Here is a 23141-nt window from a genome sequence, read left to right as displayed (position 1 = left end):
CCCTGTAGTCGGTTGATTTATGTCCCCCAGAAAACCTTACTCTGAGTCTGAATCCATTCCCATGGGTGTGAAGACCTTTTGAAGATGTTTTCAGTTAAGGTGTGGCAAACTGAATTAGGATGGGTCTTAATCCTATTTAACCTCATAGAGAAGGTCACAGAGGGGGAGGGGCACAGGGAGGGACAGAAGGTGGGAGGCAAAGGAACCTGGAGGAGAAAGGAGAAGACATCACATTGTGCACTGCCATGTGACCAAAAGGCCAAAGACCAAGAATCGCTTGCCACCAGTCCCAGACCGCCATGGTCTTCAGGGAGAAAGCAACACCTTGGTGACACCTTGACTTTGGACTTCTAGCCACAAAATTCTGGGCTGATAAATTCCTTTTGTTAAGCCAACACATTGTATGGCATTTGTTTTAGCAGTGGAAAAGGAAAACACTCCCCCCTCCCTACATGTCTCCTTGAAAATGTAATAGGGCTGATAATTGGCTTGACCTTGTGATTTTGCAACATAAAATCACAGGCTTTCTGCGCCTCAGGACTGTAAACCCTTGTCTTGGAAGGAGCTTGGGAGCCTCTCCGAGGTTGGCATGGTGTGATCACTGGTGCATCCATTCACGCTCAAGGAGAGAACATTGTTCTCGCTTCTGTTTTATTGTTTATATTCCAGTGAAATCCTGTCCACCACTGTGGTCATTTGCATAGTCTACCTATATGCGTGTGTTTCTGATTGCGTACCCCATAATAAATGTACTTTTTCTCTCTCTCCAGTATTTGTATTGAGGGGGTATTGGTTGGCATGTTTTATTTCCCCAACAGACTCCTCACTTCCAACACTCCAGTTTTATATGGAAAAGCAGAATACATTGGCATGTTAATTATGGTAAATAAATAGGCATACACATGCATAAAACAAGTGTTTATGTGGACATAAATATTTTCATTAACTCCCTCTGTGTTAACTACAGTGTTGTGACTAAGACCATAGGTTTAGGAGCCAGCTTCTCTGGGTTTGAATCTGTAAACTTCTGGACAAAAGAAGCTCAATTTTCTTTCCATTTGTTCAGTAGTTGCACACCTGGAAGGTTCAATATATATTAAAATTTTGAAAAATAAGAGATTGTGCTTATCTGTAAAAATATTACTATTTTAGAATCAAATATTTATGATCAGTTTTTCATCTACATGTTTGTCCCGTAAGACATGTGACAGTCGTTTTGGACATGGAAAATTCCTCATCAGGTCGATCTCTCCTGTGTGCTGTAAGATGTCTAGTGTACCTGGCCTCTGCCCCTAACTCATTTTAAAAATCAAAAAACAATTCTGCCCATTTCTACAGTGCCTTCCATGATACTGTCACATCTCATCAAGAACTTCATATTTAAATAGTTTATCCAGTAAAACACAGAATTAGTGATATCAGTCTTCTCAAAGAAGAATTCCTGTTCAATATCTGCTCATTATTCAGTAACCATTTAATCCTTGCTCTGTGCAATGCCTTCTGGAGCTAAGTGAAACACAGCCATGAAATGCAAGGTTTGGGAATTAGACAGTTCCTTAAAGATCATTGAACTCAGTTGTTTCATGCAATTGCTGACAGACCTGGCTTTGTTTGTTTGTTTGTTTGTTTGTTTGTTTGTTTTTATAAAGTCAAGGCATTCATTTAAGTCACCTGAGAAGATCTGCATTTTGCCACATCCATTCATCTTGGTCCTTTGAAATTATGTGAGAAAATCCAAGGGTAATGTAAGAAACGTATATTGATGCTTGAATATGTGTTTCAATGTCTTAGGGATCCTTTTGGAATATTCTTATAAATGTTCAGGATACTTTATCTTTTGGTAATCAGTGAATTAGACCAAGAACGATTAAGACAACAACAACTCTTGTGCTTTCTGTTCCCCCAGCTCACTACAAGCTGGGCTGGGTCTTATCACTGGATGGTTGAGGTGGACCCGATTCTGCCAGTTACCATTGGGACCAATTAACTTCACTGACCTCTGTGTCTTCCTCTGTGATCTAGGGGTATCAAAACCTACGTCTGCTTAATATACATGTGAATGAAAATAAAGAATGGTCTGGCCTATATCAGAAATACAGGAGGTGCTTTATATATTATATTCACACATCACAGGAGGAGGTAAGACTGGCACTATTATCACCATTTAATAAAGAAGAAAACAGAGACCATGAGTGCTTTTGAGGATTTTCAAAAGAAAAATTATGATGATATGAAGCCCCAGCCATGATCTGATCACAGACTTCCTAACTTGCAGGCCTCTGAAGCTTCCTTCATTTTCCCAAGTAGTGAGGGAGGTTATTTTGGGGCATAAACTCTGGGCATATGCTTGCAATCTTAACCTTTATTTGTTCAAATGTGTCAGGAAGCCACAAGTGTGATTTTTTACTATCAGATTGAAATGAAAGTTCAAATTATTTATAATTGCACTTTATTTTTGATCTTGTAAAACATACTTTTAAAAATAGGATAATTGCATATTTGAACTCATAAAGAGTAGGGTCAAAGCAGAATGCTAAATATTCCAGGTCAAATGTTAACAATATATCAAAATCTATGATAAAAATGAAGAAATATTTAAAGCAACAAATAATGTACAAACAGCTTTTTCATGAGTATTACTTGTATGTAAATATGAAATTGGATGACATAGCTTTTAGATACTCAATAAAACATAAGAATAAATGGAAATATTTTAAAACTTAACAGGCTTTAAAATTAAAGAGGAAACTGAGGTTATATATAAAAATAAATAACACATAACAGAAAGGAACGAAGTGAAAAATGTACAAAAGTGGCCCAAGGCACTTTGTCTAACTATAAAATACCCTATTTTAAAAAAATATAAAAACATACCACTTTTTCATTTCTGGTTTCTGGGGCTTTTATGTGTATTTTGTTATGAATAAAAAGTCCCCCAAACAACATCATCATCATCATCACCATCATCATCACCACCACCACCATTAAAATCTTTGATAAAAGTCAAAGTGCTTATTGCAAACTTTTATCTATTTGAAGTATCCACTTACATATATTTCAATGGGGAGGCAGATACTAGTTTATATTGCTTCTATGTCTTTGTCAACCCATACAACAGCAATAAGCTGGCTAAAGTGAAGGAAAAAAATCTGTGTTGGTGATCACAAATGAAACATGAACAGCCAGTCTCAGAGCAATCTGAAGTACTTTGTAGACTTTGAAAGCCATTCCATGTGGATCACAGTGTTTTGTCTCCCAAATACCCTGAAATTAATTTTTAAAGTTTGACAGTTTCAAAAATTTTTCTTTATCAACAAAACATCTTTCAGGACTACATTATTTTGTATAGCAGCAATGGAAAGACTTCTTTGATGTCAGCCATAAGCAGTTAGAATTCATTGCCAATTGTTTAAAACGGTGGGAACTCACTGCCAATTGAAGACAGAAAGTGTGCTGGTATTTTATTGTAGATTCCAGAGTCCAGTGACATCACTGACATAAGGATAGCTACTATAACCGATTCATTTGCAATATTTGGGCACTACCGAATGCTAAAGTTATGTGAAATCTGTCACAGGGGCATAGTGTGGATGGTGAAAAGGATTATATATTAAGAGCCAGGAGACAGGGGTTCAAATTATCCTTGACTGTGTACTGACCATACAACTTTAAAAAGGCAGGGTAATCTCTGGATTCTGAGGGAATTGCTTTGCTTATCTGAGAGGCGACACACCAGAGGACCTTCTGAAGTTTCTCTGTTGCTCTGTGATTCTATCTTTCTCTCCAATTGTCTTAGGCTGAAGGACAATACATTTCCTGATTTAGGAGAGGCAGAACATCTGCTACATACCCTGGCCTGTTTTGCCCTTGGGTTACCTTTGATGTCCAGGAGCAACCAAATCTAACATGTTATGTATGTGCAAAGAAGACTTCTATGCCATATTTCTGGCTCTCAGAGAATTCTTAGACCTAGATGCTGGAAGATAAAGATCAATTGGAAAGCTATTTTACAACACAGTAGGAATTCCTACTTCCAACGTGCGTTTATGATATGCCAGTCTGAAATCTGCCAGCAGGGAAGAGGGTGGAATAGCCCTACAGATGGTTGCTACCAAGAAAACCCTGAAGTTGCCATTAGAAAGCAAATGATACTCCATGAAGCAAGTAGAATGGTTACTAGTTCAATGGAATCCAACTCTTCTTCAGCCTTACAAAGAACATGCAATATGAGAAGTTCCAATTTATAAATGGTCAGTTTGGGAATAAAATGTGAGATTTTGTCCTTCTAGATATAAAATTATTAAATGGATGCCAGTCACTGGTAAATGTTTTATTTAAACTAGGTCAATACAAGGTGTTTTGTTGTTGTTGTTGTTTAATTTGGAGATGAAAACACTAACTCTCTGAAATAATGAGACCATAGAACTTCTCAGCTAAAAAATAATTGATAAATCAAAACAGTATGAAATAGATATTGAGTTTTAAAGCTTGTCGAGGTTATAATATTCATCGTATTTCAAAATTTCCTTCAAACTGTCAATTCTGCCACTACTGAAAGAAATTCCAGACTTTTGCCTAATAACAACCTTTCTTAGCAAGATGTTTTTCTTGCTGTTGAACTTCAAGGTTGATTGTTTCCCTGCATCTTTATTTATGTGACTTGAAGAAGAACTAGTTGACATGTTCTGTGAAGAAAACTTTCCAAAGCTGAGGACTATAATGAAAATATTGTGCTTTAATCCATTGCTTACACCTAAATGCACATTATTTTCCCTTTACCTGGGTAGTTCTCAGAGGGGGAGATCAGGCAGAAAAAATGATGACTTCTGAGAATCAGATGTGTGTTTTTGGTTATCAGCTGTTGTAAATGGAGCAAAGGGTGAGATAAAAATAATAGCTTTGCAGATTGATTCATATAAAATAATCGATTGCTTATCATAGAGAAACATTAGAAAATCAAATCCAAGTGTTGTCTGGGAAGTCTAGGAGGGACTGAACACTAATACCGTGCAAATATGTTAATGCTAAGTGAAATCAATTCAGTCTTCAGTATACCTTACTGGTTACCTTATTGGGTTCCGATGCCAGACTGCTTTGATTCAAATCCTGGCTCCACTATTTAATAATTGTGGGATCTTAGGCAACATAATATGAATTATAAGCCACAGTTTCCTCATTTGTAAAATGGAGTTGATAATAATTTTTATCTTAAGAATGAGATAATGCATGTAAATTGCTTAACACAGTACCCAGCATGTTGTAAAAACTCAGTAAATGTTAACATAGCCAAGAACATTCTAAATGCTTTGCCCAGATAGTCTTCATGACTGTCCAATAAGGTAGTGCTATTGTCAGCACCCCCACATTACCAGGGGAGAAACTGGGCCAGAAGGAGAGTAAGACCCAGCCCATGGTCACAGAAATAGTACTTGGAGGAGGAGTGATTCTAATCCTGAAGAAGCTGCAAATACCTTCTAAAATTTTCTTATTTTTAATTCAATTTTTATTTTTAATAGAATAGTTGTGGTTTTGTAGAAAAATCATACTGAAGATACAGAGTTCCCAGATACCACCTTCTCTCACATATGCAGTTTTCCCTGTTATTAACACTTTACTTTAGTATGGTAACTTTGTTACAATTGATGAAACCATATTATTATAGTTACATTATTATCTGAAGTCCATAGTTTACCTTAGGGGTCACTGCTTGTGTTGTACCATCCTATATTTTAAAGGGGAATTTAAAATTCCCCTTTTAACATCATTCAAATTTATAATGCAGTGGTGTAAATTATATTCACAATATTGTGCTCCCATCACCACCATCCATTACCAAAAGTTTTCAGTCACCCCAAAGAGAAACTCTGTCTCAACTAAGCATTAATATCCCATTTCCTAACCCCATTTTGGCCCCCTGTTAACCTGTATTCTATATTCTGACTCTATAAAATCAGGATCATACAATATTTGTCCTTTTGTGCCTGGCTCAGTTCACTGAACATGGTATCTCCAAGGTTCATCCATGTTGTCACATGTATCAGAACTTCAATTTTTCTTATGGCTGAAAAATATTCCATTGTATGTATATACCACATTTTGTTTAGCCATTCATTGGTTGTTGGACATAAGGGCTGCTTCCGTCTTTTGGCAGATGAGAATAGTGCCCTTTGAGCATCAGTGTGCAAATACTTGTTTGAGTCCTTGCTTTCAGTTCTTTTGTGTATGTATCTAGAAGTGTGATTGCCAGGTCATATGGTTATTCTATTCTTAACTCTCTGAGGAACTGCCAAACTGTTTTCCACAGCAGCTGCACCATTTTACATTCCCACCAACAATGAACAGGTGTTCCTATTTCTCCATATCCCCTCTGACACTTGATATTTTCTGCTTTTTGAGTAATGACCATTCTTGTGGGTGTGAAATGGTATCTCACTGTGGTTTTGATTTGCATTTGCTAATGGCTAATGATGTTGAATATCTTGTCATGTGCTTACTGGCCCTTTGTATATCTTCTTTGGAGAAACGTCTATTTTTTAAGTCTTTGCCTTTTTCCTATTTTTAATTGGGTTCCTTGTCTTTCTGTTGTTGAGTTGGAGGACTTCTCAAGGATTTTTGAAAACGCACACATCTGGGAGTCAAAGTCCTGGATTCCAGATGTTGCTCTTTCACTTAACATCTTTGATCTAGTTCCTCAGCTGTAATTTGAATGTTCTGGACTAGATAATCTCTAAATTTTCTTCAATTCTAAAATTTCCATTATCTTTGATTTTACCTTACTCTGCCATCAAAATTTATTCCATAGTCCTCCATAGTCTTCTGGGTGCCTTTTGTGTAAACAAAGTTTTGGGAGCTAAAAATCTAAAGGAAAATAATTTAAATTATGACATTTTATCAAACTCAAGTATACCTCAGAATTCATCCATCCTGGTGTATTGTATTTGTGTGAATTCATTTAGAATATTCTAGTTAAGTAGTTTGATGTGTGAAAATGATGAAAAAGTCAACTGTAATCTGTACTAACGTTGTAGTTTGGTAAAGTATCATTAGGAATCTTAGAAAAATTTAAAAATACAACAACTGGATAGACTCTACAACACAGCAAACCCTAATGTAAATGATGGACTATAGTTAATAGTACAATTGTAAAAGTGTTCTTTTCATCATAGTGTTTCATCAAGGTGTTAATAATAGGATGGTATATTGGAACACTGTATTTTATGCACGGTTTCTCTGTACCTACATCTTCTCTAATAAAAAATTAAAAATTTAAAAATTAAAAAACAAACAGGTGATCTGTTAGGAGTTAGACAATAGACCTACTGCTCTTGAATGAATTCTCTATCAGCAACCATTACGGTTCTTACTCTACACTGTTGGTGCAGCCCTTGAGATCAAAAACTTGGGGATGGTGAATAAATTCCCTTCCAGGAGGACTCTTATTCCCCTTCCAACTAGACAGCTTGCCCTTCTTGCCTAAGAACCTGGAAGTACCCGCTTCTGACCCAGCCTCCATGCAAGGTACGAGCTGGAGTATCAGAGAGCCACAAAAGAGACCTTTGGAACTGCAGACAGGTTATAGGTCTGTGCCTACTTGCTAATAAGTCTGGGTATTGGTGTCCTGGCCAAAATATAGGGGGATTAGTTAACATGCGACTTGCTTTCATTGCCAAATGCTATCTAGTGGCAATGTGGGAGGGACACGTTGCTGTCAATTACCGTCATCCACTGAATATTACCAATAGTTACCAAAGGTTCCACCCAGCAAATTGACGTGGGTCAGTTTAAGACAGTGACAAAGTTAAATACGTTACCTGGTGAATTCAGAGTGAATATGCTCACAAGATTAGAGTCAAGGGAAACTGAGACAAGATATGTCCTTGTATAGAGAAAAAAGATAAACTGCTATCAGCGGTTTCAATAATTATATATAAAAAAAGCTGAAGAAAGACACAGATTATCTGTGTCCCTGCCCCTTCCTTCTCTGGTTCAGAGCAGGGTGGGAACCTAATTAAGTTGTTTCAATAGAGTTGCTTGACCAGGCTGAAGGACGGCAAAATGAGATTTGTGGCATTCTTCACTCTTTGTGATTAACTTAAGTGATAAGCTGTTTGTAAAGTAGAGATTAAGTGCTCAATTTATTGATCCACTCAAAAATATGTGTTTGCACCTACTTTTCTAGGGTCTAGAAATACAAGAGTGAATAAAATAGACAAAAATTCCTGCTGTCATGAACTTTACATCATAATGTGGCAGTGGAGGCAGCAAATAAGTAAATAAAATACATAATGTGTTAACTGCTGATAAGTGCTACAGAGAAAAGTAAATAAGAAAGGAGGATAGGGAACTTTGGTGGCAGGGTAAGAGAGGTAAGAGAAACACTCATTCAAGGTGTTTCTAGATCCCCTTACTGAGTCCTTTATAAGAGGATAAAGGACAGAGAAAACCCAGAGAAGATCACAGAAAAAGCCCCAGAGAAGCTGAGACACATGGACACACCCGCAGAAGCTGAGAGAGGAAGCCACTGAAGCCAGAAGCTGGTAGCAATGACACCTGGGAGAGAAGGACCAGGAGACACTGCCATGTGCCTTGCTATCTGACAGAGGAGCCCAAGCTCACTGGTAACCTGTCTTCAGAGAAGCTATCATCCTGTTGATGCCTTAATTGGGACATTTTCACAGGCTTAGAATAGTAAACTTGTAAGCTAATAAATCCCCATCGTTAAAAGCCAGTCCATTTCTGGTATACTGCATTTCGTCAGCTTTAGCAAACTGAAACAGAAGGCAAAGGCAGAAGCAGAGAGCTCAGATTAGGAGGCTGCCATAATTCCTGTGGGAAATAACAGCAGCTCAGACCAAGGTAGTCATGGTGTAGGGTGTAAAAAGTGGCTGGACTCTTCTATTTAGAAGGTGGCATTGTCTGAATTGGTTGACATATTAGATGTGGGGTATGAAAGAAAGAAAGAAAGAAAGAAAAAGAAAGGGTGGGGGAGAGGGAGGGAGGGAGGGAGGGAGGGAGGGAGGGAGAGAGAGAGAGAGAGAGAGAGAGAGAGAGAGAGAGAGAGAGAGAGAGAGAGAGAGAGAGAGAGAGAGAGAGAGAGAAAGGAAAAGAAAGAAAATGAAAGAAAGAAAGAAAGAAAAAAAGAAAGAAAGAAAGAAAGAAAGAAAAGAAAGAAAGAAAGAAAAAAAAAGAAAAATCAAAGATGACTCCAGAGATTTTGTGGAAGAAAGTTTAGGAGAAGCAGTTTGAAGGTGGGGGAGCTCAGGAGCTTGGTTTTCAACATTTTAAGTTTGAAGTACCTATTATACATTCAGTTGGCCATATCAAGTAGACATGTTTGGGAGTCAGAAGAGAGGTCCAGGGTGAACATATATATTTGGGATCTTCCGTACACAGATGACATGTGAGATCTCATGAAACTAGAGGTGAATGTAGAGAGCAAAAGGAAGCAGTCCCCACACTGAGCCCTGGAGCACTCCAAAACGAAGAGCTCAGGGGAGATGAAGCCATGAAAGAGGGGAGTAAAAGATGGATTTCAAGGAGAATTAAATTCTACAGTGGTGTAGCATCATTTCTTTCCCCTTTTACTTTTATAAATTAGGGCTGCTCAAATAAAAAACATCTTTTGGGAATTGAGTTTAGCACATGGAATGTTTAGAATACTTGAAAACCACAAACAAGGGGTAGGTTCATGTTTACAAAAATGTATTGCATTTGAGGGAGGAATGAAATTGGACCATCTGAACAACTAAAATATTGTTTTCTTAGATCCTTTTAGTTTTCTCTCTTTTTATGGAAGGTGGATTTCTATATTTCTGTGAGGTCAGCCGCACAGAATCTCTGTGCCCTCAGTCAGCGAGCTCTGGAAATTACAGTTTGCCGAACACCTGCGATGTAGGGTTGACAGGCCGACAACTCTTGAGGATGACAAGAAGCCCTGCAATATTAAATGTTTATTTCACACACACTATCTAAGGGATGAACATATGTTTCCTGACTGATGAAAATGCCTTTGTTTCACTGCTAGACTCAGCCATTTATAAAATGTTTATTAGTAAGAACTGTAAAAACAGAATTTCAATATTTTCATCAAGATTTGGGATATAATCCAGGAAAGGGCAAGTGAGAGATTATCTTATTTTTCCTAATATTTTATGATGAAAATGTTCAAAGTTGTAAGAATTTTACAGTGGACACCTTTATACTCACCACTGGGACTCTACCAATAAATTTTTACCTATTTCTATCTACATATCTATACATCCTTATATACATTCAGCAATCCATTTTATTTTCTGATGCATTTAAAGTGAATTACTGACATCAGCTTTACCCTAAATACTTCTGGGTGTATATTACTAATTATAGTTCAATATTTGTTTACTTTTTTTCTTGACTAATATGCAGTGAAATGCATGAATCTTAGGTGTGTATTGATTGAATTTTGCAACCCAGAGCCCCAATCATTACCCTCATCCCAGAAAATTTCTTTCTGCTCTTTTCCTATTCAATCCCCCAAAGCAATTATTCTGGTATTTTCCCACCATAGATTAGCTTAGCCTGTTTTAGTACTGCATATGCACGGAATCATGCACTAGGTTCTATTTCGTGTAAGTCTTCCTTCCTTCACCATTTTGTAGCAGAATGTCATATCTGAAGACAGAAGAGCTTTTATAAGGCAGCCAAAAGATTAATATATTTAATTCTGAAAACCCAGTTGAATGAATGCTTAAGAGATGCACAAAGATGGAGTGATGTGGATTCCTTCTCCGGAGCTTTCAGAGTAAAATGTGTGTGTCTGGGGGGTGACATTATCTGGAAATACACATTGGATTTTCTGCTTAAGAACATGGGAGAAGACAGCTGATGTCCACAGACCACCTAATGTGCACTAGATAGTTGATGTGTTATTTCACTTAAACCTCACAATAAGAGAGGTGTAATTGCTTTCATTTTACAAATGAGCTGTCCTCTCCTTGATACACTTTGCTGTTTCCTAGGGCTTCCTTTCACCCTTTAGGCACTCAAGGTCCTCATGGGGATAGTGGGGTGACCAGAGCTCCACAAGGGAGCACGGCCATCCCTAGCTAGCCTTTCTTGTATTCTTTTCCTGTTGATTTTCCTAGTTTCTTGTGTCTGGCTCCAGACCAGCTGATAACTAGTTAATATGTTAAACTATCATGACGTAATGACCTATGAATGTTGGTGTCCTAATATATTTTCCCTTGCTAGTTGATATGTTTATTTTGTAGCAACACTGTATGGTGACAGAATATCTTTATCTGAAGGAAAAAGTCATGGTGAGAATTTCAGGTATCCATTTATATGGGTTGAAAATATATTGGAGGAGGCAGGCATTCACACACTTCTATTTACTAACCTTTTAAGAGTTTCTAGACTGTTGCTCGTAGATTCTAGAGATATGATCTTTCTGTATCCATCACTAGGAGCTCAAATATTACAGACCTGATTGGTCAAGACCTCCGTAGCTGGTTCAAGACTGTAACCAAGAGTTCTGGAACCTTCAGGCCTAATCACGTTTCCTAATTAAGTAATATTTAGTATCTTTATGGACAATATTCCCAGTGTTCCAATTTGCTAATGTTGCCATTAAGCAAAATACCAGAAATGGATTGACTTTTATAAAGGGGGTTTATTTGGTTACAAATTTACAGTCTTAAGGCCATAAAACTGTCCAAACTAAAGCATCAACAAGAAGATACCTTCACTGAAGAATGGCCGATAGCATCTGGAACACCTCTGTCAGCTGGGAAGGCACATAGCTGGCATCTGCTGTTTCCAGATTGCATTTCAAAATGACGTTCTCCAAAATGTCTCTGGACTTGCCTCTCTTAGCCTTTTCAGCTCCTGTGCATCTAACCATCTAGGGATCCTCTCTTAGTATCTCTGGAGCAAACTCTGTGCTAGCATCTCTTAGCTTAGCATCTCCAAACATCATTCTGTCCACATCTCCAAGTATCAGCTTTCAACGGCCTTCTCCAAAATATCTCTCTCAGCTGCAGCACTGAGCTCCTTCTGAGCTCTTATAGGACTCCAGTGATTTAATTAAGACCCACACTTAAGGGGCAGCATAACACCTCCATGGAAATAGTATAATCAAAGGTATTACCTACAGATGGGTGAGTCACATCTCCATGGAAACACTCAATCTAAAGTTTCCATCTGACAAGATTGGGTTAAAGATCATGGCTCTTTTTGGGGGACATAATATATCTAAACTGGCACACCTAGGATCCTGGTCTCTTTATTCCTTGACTTCCTTTTAGTGAATTCTTTTTCAACCTTCCACCTTTTTCAATTGAGGTTGTATCCTTGTTCATCACAATAAATTCTTGACTTCCAGACCTTGATTTCAAGGATCCCAGTCCCTGACCACATTCTATCTATTTGATGCTAATTCCCTCATTCAACAAGACCTTCAATTTATTGTCCCTAAACCTTTGTTTTTTAAAAATCATTTGTCACATCCATGGTTCACATCTTTTTCCTTTTTGACATTAAGGTCCATGGGCCAAACTTTTAACCACTTCCTCACCCTCTCTCTTGTACTCATCTAGAAGAACTTGCACCCTGGCAAAAAAAAAAAAAAAAAGTAGCAATCCACTTGCTTCATTCCACTGTATTTCCAGCATCCAGAAAACTTTCTGCCAACAACAAGGGGCTCTATAAATATTTGATGAATGAAGAAGGATGGAGAAGGGGGACTGGTTGGAAATATGCAGCTGTGTAAGATTTACCTTGAATCTTTAATTTCCTCCAGGATGTGTGGAATTACTTGGGTTAGAATGGGAGAGACCAGGTAATACCACGTAGTTGATACCTTCTTGGTCTGATGTTTAGGGCACCTCCAAGCTGCAGATGTAGTCTGCAGGGGCTCCTGCCAGTGGTTCAGAGAGGCAAAACTCTGGAAGCTTCCAGGGACCTCCTTTGGCAGTTGGCAGTTGCTTAATGCTCAGCAAGTGGGTGGGGGCCCCACTTGGTGGTTCATCTCCTTTCTGTTGCCAAAGGCTTCCTGAAATATCTTGGGCTGATAATGGTGACAATGCCAAGAAATTCCTAGTAAAAACCTGTGGTGTTGCTGGTGTGCATCCAGGATGGCTTTCCTCCTCACACCGCTAATGGCTACGTTACACCATCTTGGTTCAGTGAGCCTTTTCAAAGGACAGTGCTATTCAATACCTTGCCTTTCAGGAATGTTCCTTAAGTTCCCCAAAGTGATACAGGAGTAGCAATGAGTGTAACAGCACAATAGAGGGCCACATTCCCATATGTCTCTTCGGCTCAATTTTGGTGCTGGGTGACCCCTACTGACTTCTGAGGGAGCTCTTTGCAGAACATATTGTGCGGAGTCCACCACCCTTTTCTGGCACTGTCTAAACACGGATATCAATAGTGTCTTGGGAGAAGCACCCACTTTTTTTGCCCATGTCTCCACTCATAGGGCTTAGGATCTTGAGTTTCAGCGATGGTCTGGGTATATTGGTCCTCCCCTCCCACCTCCTTCACAACATTCTAAATGCAAGTAGAACTGTACTTGTTACTTCTGGGTTGGGCAAAAATATGTATAAAATACGTTCAAGTCTGCCTATTGCATGTGAAAAGGTTGCACAATCCTCTATCCTTTAGGTTAGAGCAGTTTTCTAAATTAGCCTAATTAAAGGATCACCTGGGGTACATGTCAAAAAAAAAACAAAACAAAATGAAGCATAGAAGTCAAGGGCTCCTCCCCCAGAAGTAATGATTCAATGGGTTTTGGAGGGGTGCTGGTGGGAATTTGCTGTCTTAGCAATGGCCGCAGATGATACAAATAATCAGGAAACTGAGTAGCTCTAGGTCAGAAAATGAGAATAATGTCAGTTTGATCACATCTCATTTTCTCACTCAGTCACCCTGTCTGGAGAACGCAAAAACAATCCCTTCTTTCTGCCTCTGTTTGTCTGCCTGGGTAGACTGAATGGGCCAGTGTGTTTGAAAACAAAACAAAACAAAACAACCACCAAGATAAAATGATAGTCATAAGGCAAAAATATTTCAGAAGCTGGGGTTCAACCCTAGATAAATGTGCACTCATTATTTATTCATTAGAGATATTAACACTTACATAAATAATCCCAGACTCTGTGAATGGGAAAAAAAAAAAAAAGAGAAGTAACCACAGAATAGGATCAATGTCTAATACCAGGCACAATTGTTTAGGGGGCATGAGAGAAATCTCTCCACTAATAACACTTCTTCTAGACTAAGTGCTCACTAAACATTTCTACAAAATCCAAATTTCATTGCCACTGCAATGGAAAGCGTAATGCTGATAGTCCAACTTCAAAACCTAGACTCCAAGGTACAGACATGCATTCCAAATAGTTTTCTGAGAAAAATGGACTTTTGAATTGTGTTGAAGTAAGAAAGGGTGCAAAGAATTGAGAGTTGGTGAGGTTAATACAAGCCTTGGAGGTCAACGTGCCCTTCCTTTGGGTCATAGGGCTAATGATCAGTGAACCGAGCAATAACCAAGCACAGTGGAAAATCAGCAGGGGCCTGGACAAAATCAAACTACTGTTGGCTCCAAGATCTTTTCGTTTTCTTCAGCACTTACCGCTTTGTACTTAATAATGGATAGTCTGTTAGAGGAGCAGTCCCGCTCCGGGTTGCAGTTGTTTTGTGTGAGTGGGTTTAGTTTTGCTGTTTATGTTACATAACATATAATAGATATGCATGAAATACATATACACATACATTCGTAGGATATATGTACATATATGTGCATATGCATACCTTATATAATGTGCCACTGCAAGAGGACGTGATAGTGCCAAAATAATTACTTCTGTATATTGTTTTCAAAGAGTTTTCTGCATACATTATTTCATTTACTTTAACCCTTGTAACACCCTTCTGAGGTCAGAGTTATAATTTTGTTCATTTTCAGAGGTGGCGACCAAAGCTTAGAGAGGCCAAGAGATTTGCCCAATGGCGGCACAGATCCAGTGAATGACGGAGCTAGGTTCCAACATTTCATGTTGAGCTAAAGTCTGTGCTTGTTCCTTGGTAATTTGCTACTATTTTTTTGTTTGTTTTTCTTTTTTGGAAAAATGATTTAATATTGTCAATCTAATGTCACAAAGAAACTTTGAACAGAAATCATGTTTTCTACTATCCCTTTAAACTTTTGAGTCTGTTCTTTTTTTCCATGAAACCCTTCATGTATCTGAACCTTTAGTCTCTCTTCTTCCTTTCCTTACTTTTACAAAAAAGGGTCTTGTAAATGTATTTATAATGGGGGGGGTGTGTGTACAAAATTGAGTCTGAATATTTCCTTCTTAGAATAGTATTTTAATTTTAATTGGAGATAATGCCTTACTGGTGAAACTTTAAAGCCTAATGCTCATAGGAGTAAGTGTGTATTTGTGTGTGTGTGTGTGTGTGTGTGTGTGTGTGTGTGTGTTTAAGCGTTTAGAGGCAATGGAAGGCCCCTAGAACCTCAAGTACAGATTCCCATCCACTCATTCTCTCCGTAGGACCAGCCCTGAGTGGTCAGTTGATTTCTTTGTTGAGAGGTGAGGATGGGTAGAGGTTCTAAGTGTGTTCAAAATGAGGAAAGTTAGTTAGAAACAGTGAAGGCTACTTTATATAAGATAGCGCAGAAACTAGCAACAATATCGCTAATTTCTCTACTTCTCACATACATTCTATTCAGACCACATCTTAGGGGCATATATGATTAACATGGAATGTATGATTTTTGCTTTAATTAGTGAAGAAAGTTACATAAACTTGTATTAGTATCAGCTTTTTGCACACAAACATGTAAACTGAAACATTAAATTATTTAAACTGATTTAGATTCTTAAGTTCTACACACATTTAGGCATGTTAATGTTTACTGATTATTAAGTTGGTTTAAATCAGGCAGATTTTTCACATATTCATAGAATTTTAAATTCTTAACTACTTCCCTATTTTTAAGGTACCGGTGTAAAGAATAACGCATAGAATAAATAAAATGAGGACTAGAAAAATAGCCAAGGAGAAAAGGAGATGATATAAAGAATAAATAGAGAAAAAGAAAATTCCTTGAAATACATGATTTTTCAAAAACATACATGTTTTGAGGTAAGATATAATTTACCTAAATAATAACTTTCGACAAACTGTTTAAATATATAACATTTCTATTTCTGCTATCAAATAAAATATTTCATCAGGTTGAGTTAATGTAATCTCAATTTAATATTACTAGGCTGGCCTCTCAAAAAAAAATATGAGGCCACCTGTTTTTTGTGGCTTTCATGCTTCACACTCTCCTTGGTGAGTGGCAAATTCTCCCCCAGGCTTGGAAACTCAGCTAAAATTTTAGCTCCTCTGTGAAATTTGCCCTAAATTCCCAGGTGGAATTAGTCATACCAAGATGTACCCTTGGCACTTTGCATGTAACTTTATAGATTTGGGAAGCAACCTGATTCCTATAAATACCCTTATAATATCACTTACCACCTTTTTTTTTTTTTTTTTTTTTTTGGATAATCTTTAATAGTCTGCAATAATTTTTGATTTAAAGAGAATGCAGCGAGTTCCCGACACCTCTTGCCTGGTTTCGATTTTCCCGAATGTTATCGTCTTGCATTGTTGTGCTGCATTTTTCAACACTAGGAAATCTACGTCAGTTTATGACTATTAACTAAGCTCCAGATATTATTCTGATTTTGCCAGATTTTCTAATTATGTCCTTTTCTGTTCCAGAATTCCATCCAGGATCCCACGTTTCATTTTTTCTTGCTGTCCTCAGTCTCCTCTGGGCTGTGACACATTCTCAGAATTTTCCTTGTTTGCCATGACCTTGACCATTTTGAGGAAGAATGCCTAGATGTTTTGTAGATTGTCCTTCAATATGGTTTGTCTTTTTTTCTTTTTATTTCTGTTAGATGGGGTTAGGGGTGTTTGGAAAGAATGTCAGAGGGGCATCATATCACATCACACCACACTACTTGTAGCTCTGCATTCTCCATGTCTCTGTCCTCTTCTGGGTTGCTCACTGCTTGAAGACAGAGACTGGCATTAAACTGACTACACTTCTACCTCATCAGCACACAGCACAAGACCTGAAATGTACTAGTATCCAGTAACTGGACTTTCTTTTATAACATTATGTTTTGTTAACTGTCTCACTTCCTAGGAAAGGAGTCTCTTAAAGCTAGAGACTATGTCTTGTCCTTTCCTTTATGCTCTCACCACTAAGCCCAGGGCTCGATGTAAAGGAAATGCTAAATAAAGGTTTTGAAATTCATGTTAAATGAACTGTTACTTTTTCATTTTTTTCGGTAGCAATTTCCAAGGGCGTGCCGTGTTTATTCAATGTGTGCACCTGAAGAAAGTAGTTGGTAAGGCATAGACTGCTCTACTTGAGCTGATAAATGATTATCCTTCATGGGAAATCCACAGGAGACCCAAATTAATGCTTTTTCTTGTTTATGGACATTAGTCCAACTTGATCTTTATAAAGTAGACTTAACTGAAGTTGTTATTGGAGCCCTGCCTTTTAATGTTGCCCTGAGGGTCTGTACTGGGATTTCTTATTCATTAAATGTTAATTCCTTTACTCGCAGCCACTCTCTGTTCCTGGCTTAAGTTGAACCTAGTCTGGCAGTTTATGACATTGGAGAACCAAAACGGTAACAGAGAAAGTAATACAAAAAACTCCATGGACAGAATTGATAGATAATAAATAGGGCTGTCAAAGAACAAGGCTCCATCTAAATGCCTTCAACAGAGGGATATTTACATAAATTATGATCCATTCATATAGTAGGCTATTAAACAATCATTACAATTTTGTTTTAAAAGAACATTTAATGGTGTGTTTAAATTATATAGATAGATAGATATAGATGCATAATATTTGCAGGAAAAAATATTAACTCAGATGTGCAAAAATAGAACAAAAGACTATCCCAAATCCCACTTGCTTAGACAATAGTTTACTCTTGTATGCATGTGCTTCCAGATCTTCTCTATACTTGTATGGGCAATACCTAAAAGAGACAGACTGACTGACATATGTCAAAACAGAGCAATGAAGACATGGAATGTGTATTTGCTGGTCTTCAACAAAATTGGATTTTTCCATATGTATTGTTTTGTAACATTCCATATTTTGTGTGGACATCCCACAAATTTATTGACATTCAGTTTGCTTTCAAATGTTGTTGAAAGTCTAGATGTTTTGAATTTTCAATCTTATAAATGGCATGAAACAGAAAAATGGTGAAAAATCAAATTGAGCTAAAAAAAGCCAAAAAGCTAGGAGGATATTTTTTAAAGTGACCGAAATATTTAATTATTATAGTCAGTTTAATATTCTACTTAATACCATAAACTACAAATATTAAAATCAGTGATTTAGATTTAATATTTTGATTTTAATATTGAATGTTTTAATGTTCAAGCAATTAAAAATATCTTAAGGTGCACCAAAATTGACACTAGTAAAAAAAAAATTATCACAAGTTTCATCAAATTCTTTCATTTCTTCTCTTGCAAATGATCCCCTGTTTTCTCTATATCACTCTATTTTGCAATCCCTTCCCTTATTATGCTTACATAAGGCTCTCCAAACAAATAATAATAATAAAAAAAGTAGTAACAATAGCCATTTGGTGTGATATTTACTAAATACAAAGCCCTGGGCTGTTTTATAAATAACAGCTCAGGTAATCTGTGCGATAACCTTCTGCTCTAGGTATTGCCCACCCCCATTTTATAGAAGAGAAAACTGAAAGGATTCACACTTTTCCAAGGTCACATACTAGTAAGTGACATGGTAGTGGAAACTTTAGTTTGACATAATCTGGGCTCTGCCGCGATACTCTGTTCTACTTCCGGAAATGCTACTGCCCTGTTCCCCACATCCTCACTGTAGTGTGTTTCCACCTGTGATGCGGACTGTTGGGAGAGGCACGTGGCTCAATTTAGGGTGTTTCCTGAATGCAGGAAAAATATTAACTCAGATGTGAAAAAATAGACAAAATACTATCCCAAATCCCACTTGCTTAGGGTGTCGAGCTCATAGATATTCCGCTTTTTACTGCCTGTCTTATTCATGTCCTCCTCCAAGGCATCATGGTCTAATATACAACTGAGGGCTCCGAGGAAAAATCCAGACTCAGGTGCGTTTCAACTATTTGGTGGCAATTTACTTAATAACTCTTAGCTTCAATTTTCTGAGCACCCTTGGGTACTTGTGTTCATTTCCTGTTGCTGCTGTAACAAATTACTACAAACAGCAGTAGAAAACGACATCAATGTATGATCTTACAGTTCTGGAGAGATCAGAAGTCTAAAATGGGTCTCACTGTGCCCAAAGCCAGGTGTCATCAGGCAGGGCTGCGATCCCCCTTGAAGGCTCTCAGGGATCATCTATGTCATCGCCCCTTCCAGCCTCTAGAGGGGGCTGTATTCCTTGGCTCAGAGTCTCCTTCCAGCAATGGTGCCACTCGGACCTGCTTCCATGGACCCATTTCCTTCTCTGACTCTCTCTTGTCTCCCTCTTTGCCTTATAAGGACCATGTGATTACTTAGGGCTTACCCATATAATACAGAATAACTCCCCATCCAAGTCCCTTAACCAACACAAACTGCAGAGTCCTTCTTGCCACATAAGGTGACTTGTTCATGGATTCTGTTGATGAGTGTGTGGGCATCACTGAGGGTCACTGTTCTGCCTACCGTGGCACTAATATCTCTGCCCACAAAAACTATCCTTCCACCATCCATGGAGCATCCACCATTTCTTTTCTCACCAACTCTGCAGAGATCTGGCATTGAGGCTGCTTTGGTTGGCTAAAGCTGCTGAAATGCAGTACACAAGAAATGGATTGGCTTTTACAATGGGGATTTATTAGTTCACAAATTTACCGTTCTAAGGCCATGAAAATGTCCCAATTAAGCCATCAACAGGATGATAACTTCTCTGAAGAAAGGCCAATGGCACCTGGGTTTCCACATGGGAAGGCATGTGGCCAGTGTCTGCTGGTCCTTCTCTCCCAGGTTTAGCTTCTGGTTTCTGTGGCTTTCTCCAAAATGCCTCTATGCTTCTGTCTGTCTCAGCTTTTCTGAGCCCTGTGAGTTTTTCTGTTTTTTATCCTATCATAGAGGACTCTAGCAAGAGGATTAAGACCCACCTTAAATGGGCAGGGTCACATCCCCATGTAAACAACCTAATAAATATGTCCCACTGAACAACAGGTCTGCCTCCACAGGAATGGATTAAAAGAATATAGTCTTCTCTGGGGTACATAACAGGTCCAAACCATCACAGAGGCTTCTGAAGATGGCGTCAAGAACCAATGAACATGCCAAAGTAATACATCAACCATCTGTCAACACTGATCTAGGTGCTGCTTGTGACATCTCTGCTACCTAAGAAAAATTGTTCCAATGTTGCTTGGTGCTGAAGCCAGCTAACCTTTGTTTTATACTCTTTGTGAAAGCAATTGAGTGCGTCCAAGAATTAGGTTCCATAGCTCTTTCAGTTTTTGGTAACAGTCCCTGTGACCCTTGGGTCAGGCACAAGTTCACAGGCACTAGAGTGTGGGATAATCTGAGGGACCTCCCATGAGCGCTGCTCAAAATAACTTGATGCTCAGGCTTGGTTCTCAGATCACACCCGTATGTTTCAATTCTTTTCTTTGAGATTTGGGTGATTTTGCTCCATGCTTTCAGCCACTCATGCAGCTAGATTCCTGGCAGACCTGACCTCTAGTCTTTGAGTTATGCCCAAGCATATGTGAATATTGGGATGGTCCCTGTCTGAGAATATGTTATGATCCATTTTATTATTCCATTATTATTCCATTCTGATTTATTGCTTATGTATCTTTCTGCTTTGCTGCTATCTGAAGTCCTTGAAAACAGGAGATAATTTCCACCCCAGGGTCTAGTGTCACGCTTTGCACAAAGTAGGAGCTGTATAGGTAATTTTTTAATGAGAGTGATTGGGCCATTTGTAACGTGAATCCTTTTCTCCCCATGTAATTAGAGAAAGGGTTAATGTGATTGTTGGAAAAGCTGGAACAAGCACAAGTAAAGCACTCCATAATTGTGGGTACCCAGCAGATCCTGAAACTCTATCAAAATGTTTCAGGATGTTTATTCAAATCTGCCATTTTCTCTGTGCATACACAGGCACACTTAGAGTTGATGTGCCCTAGGAGAATGACATTCATCAAGGTTTCTAAGCCATTACTTTTTCTATGGACCCTAGCTGATGTGCCCTTCAAAAAATGTGAAAGGCCTGCTAATTTCTTCTAATGAAAGAACGACAGAGGCACTGAACTTGAAATCAGAAAAGTCAGTGGTGGAACATGTGAAAGCAAATGGCCAGAGCTTCAGTTTTCTATTAATAATCCTTAACATCTATGTATATATGGCTGCTGAAAAGGAATTTAAAATTATAGAATTTTTCTATTTTGAGTCTATTAAAATCTCTTACTTTTTCATTACTTTTTCAAAATATTGCTGATAACAAAAATAACAAATAAGAGAAAATAGTTTATGGCAAATTCTTTTGTCGTTATTCTTGTGTCTCCTAAGGATGAGGAAAAAAAAAATCTCTATTGAAGTGTTGGGGATTGAGTCGTTACCCCCGCAAATGTTATGTTCTGGTTCCATTCCCTTGTCCTGTGTGTTTAAACCCGGTTTTGTAAATAAGACCTTTGAAAATGCCATTAGTTAAGGTGTGGCCCAAACTGAATGAGGGTGGGTCTTAATCCAGTATGGCTGAGGTCCTTATCAGCAAAGGAAACTGGATTCAGAAGAGAAACCACAGGGAGCAGCCAGAAGCTGGAAGTCAACAGAACCCAGAAAAGAAAGGAGAAGATGCTATGTGCATTGCCATGTGATGGAAAAGCCAAGGTACTGCAGGGTATTGACCAGTCAGAAGATATGACCCTGGAAACAGGGGAGGTTAAGTAAACCTTCTGGCCTCTGAAAATGTGAGCCAATAAATTCCCATTTTTAAGTCAACCCACCATATGGTATTTGTTTTAGTAGCTGGGAAACTAAAACACTAGGGATGTGAGTGAAGGAACAAAAGACAGAGCTTAGCAGTGGCATTAAATTGCCAGAAACTTAGAGAAAGACTGAGGGAAGGCGGGCATCACTGCACAGAGGGGATCATTAGTACAAATGAGAATCCCACATTCCTTTTGGAACATCTATAGACACAAGTGTGGGGAGAGGGGAGAGGTAATGTTTTTCTAGTGTTCGACGGAAAGCACCGTGTCAACGCTGAGAAGCACGCCACATTTACTCCACAGATTTTGATGTAACAACTTGGAAACTGTCAGAGGTAGCCTGTTCCAATTAATTTAATTTATCATAAATCACTCAGCCTAACAAAAGCTTATCCAGTCAAATAATATCTCAACTATCCCACCTAAGTCTTCTTATTCATGCACTGCTCACAGGCACATGCTCCTTTGGCATGAGTTAGAAGGGATGGCTCCTTAACCTCCAGTAGGTGTCTGCCTTGTAGGTGAGGGTTCTCTCTCTCTCTGGGGGTTCCCTGGACACGCTCTGGAGACTGAATCCCATTAGAGGGCTCTGGTTCAGGCAATTTCCAGATCCAGACAGAGGGTTGACTTCCCCATGTTAGGAAAGCAGAGGGACAACAGGTACTTCTACAATGGTATTGAATGTCCTCCAAGTATCAAAGCTGAAGGTTTTTATTCCTAATGAACTCTAATATGGTGGTGCTAGTTTTGCTTAGTGCAAGCGCTGGTTCTGTTGTCCCCGCTCTTCTGATGGGCCATTTTACATTTATTCAAATCAATGTGTTGATGTAGATAAGATGTGGTGTCCCTCACTGGGCAGCTCTTATGGGTTGGTACTGATAGGATCCTGTTAAAGAGAATATTAGTCAAGGTATTAATTCTGGGAGTGTATTTGAGCATCTGCTGATTCACTAATTGGAGAGCATCCTGACTGCAGGTGGAAAGGAGCTCCACCAAGGGGGTGGGAAGGGGCAGCGTATATAGGGCAAGCATGGAAGCACATGAGGAAATGTTCTGCGTGGCTGACATTAAGTTTGCATTTCACATGAGGGAGTCTTACAAAGTGGGGAGCAGATG

The 23141-nt window shown here is 38.5% G+C and overlaps 1 long non-coding RNA gene across 1 annotated transcript in view; it reads left to right on the top strand.

The window, feature by feature from the left end:
• Positions 1 to 23141, top strand: part of LOC119511809 — a 58993-nt gene that overhangs the window by 25235 nt on the left and 10617 nt on the right. The gene's annotated exons all lie outside the window — the stretch shown is intronic.

Source organism: Choloepus didactylus, chromosome 16 (genome assembly GCF_015220235.1).
Source record: "Choloepus didactylus isolate mChoDid1 chromosome 16, mChoDid1.pri, whole genome shotgun sequence".
Taxonomy (NCBI): domain Eukaryota; kingdom Metazoa; phylum Chordata; class Mammalia; order Pilosa; family Megalonychidae; genus Choloepus; species Choloepus didactylus.
This window is presented reverse-complemented; position numbering and strand designations above follow the sequence as displayed.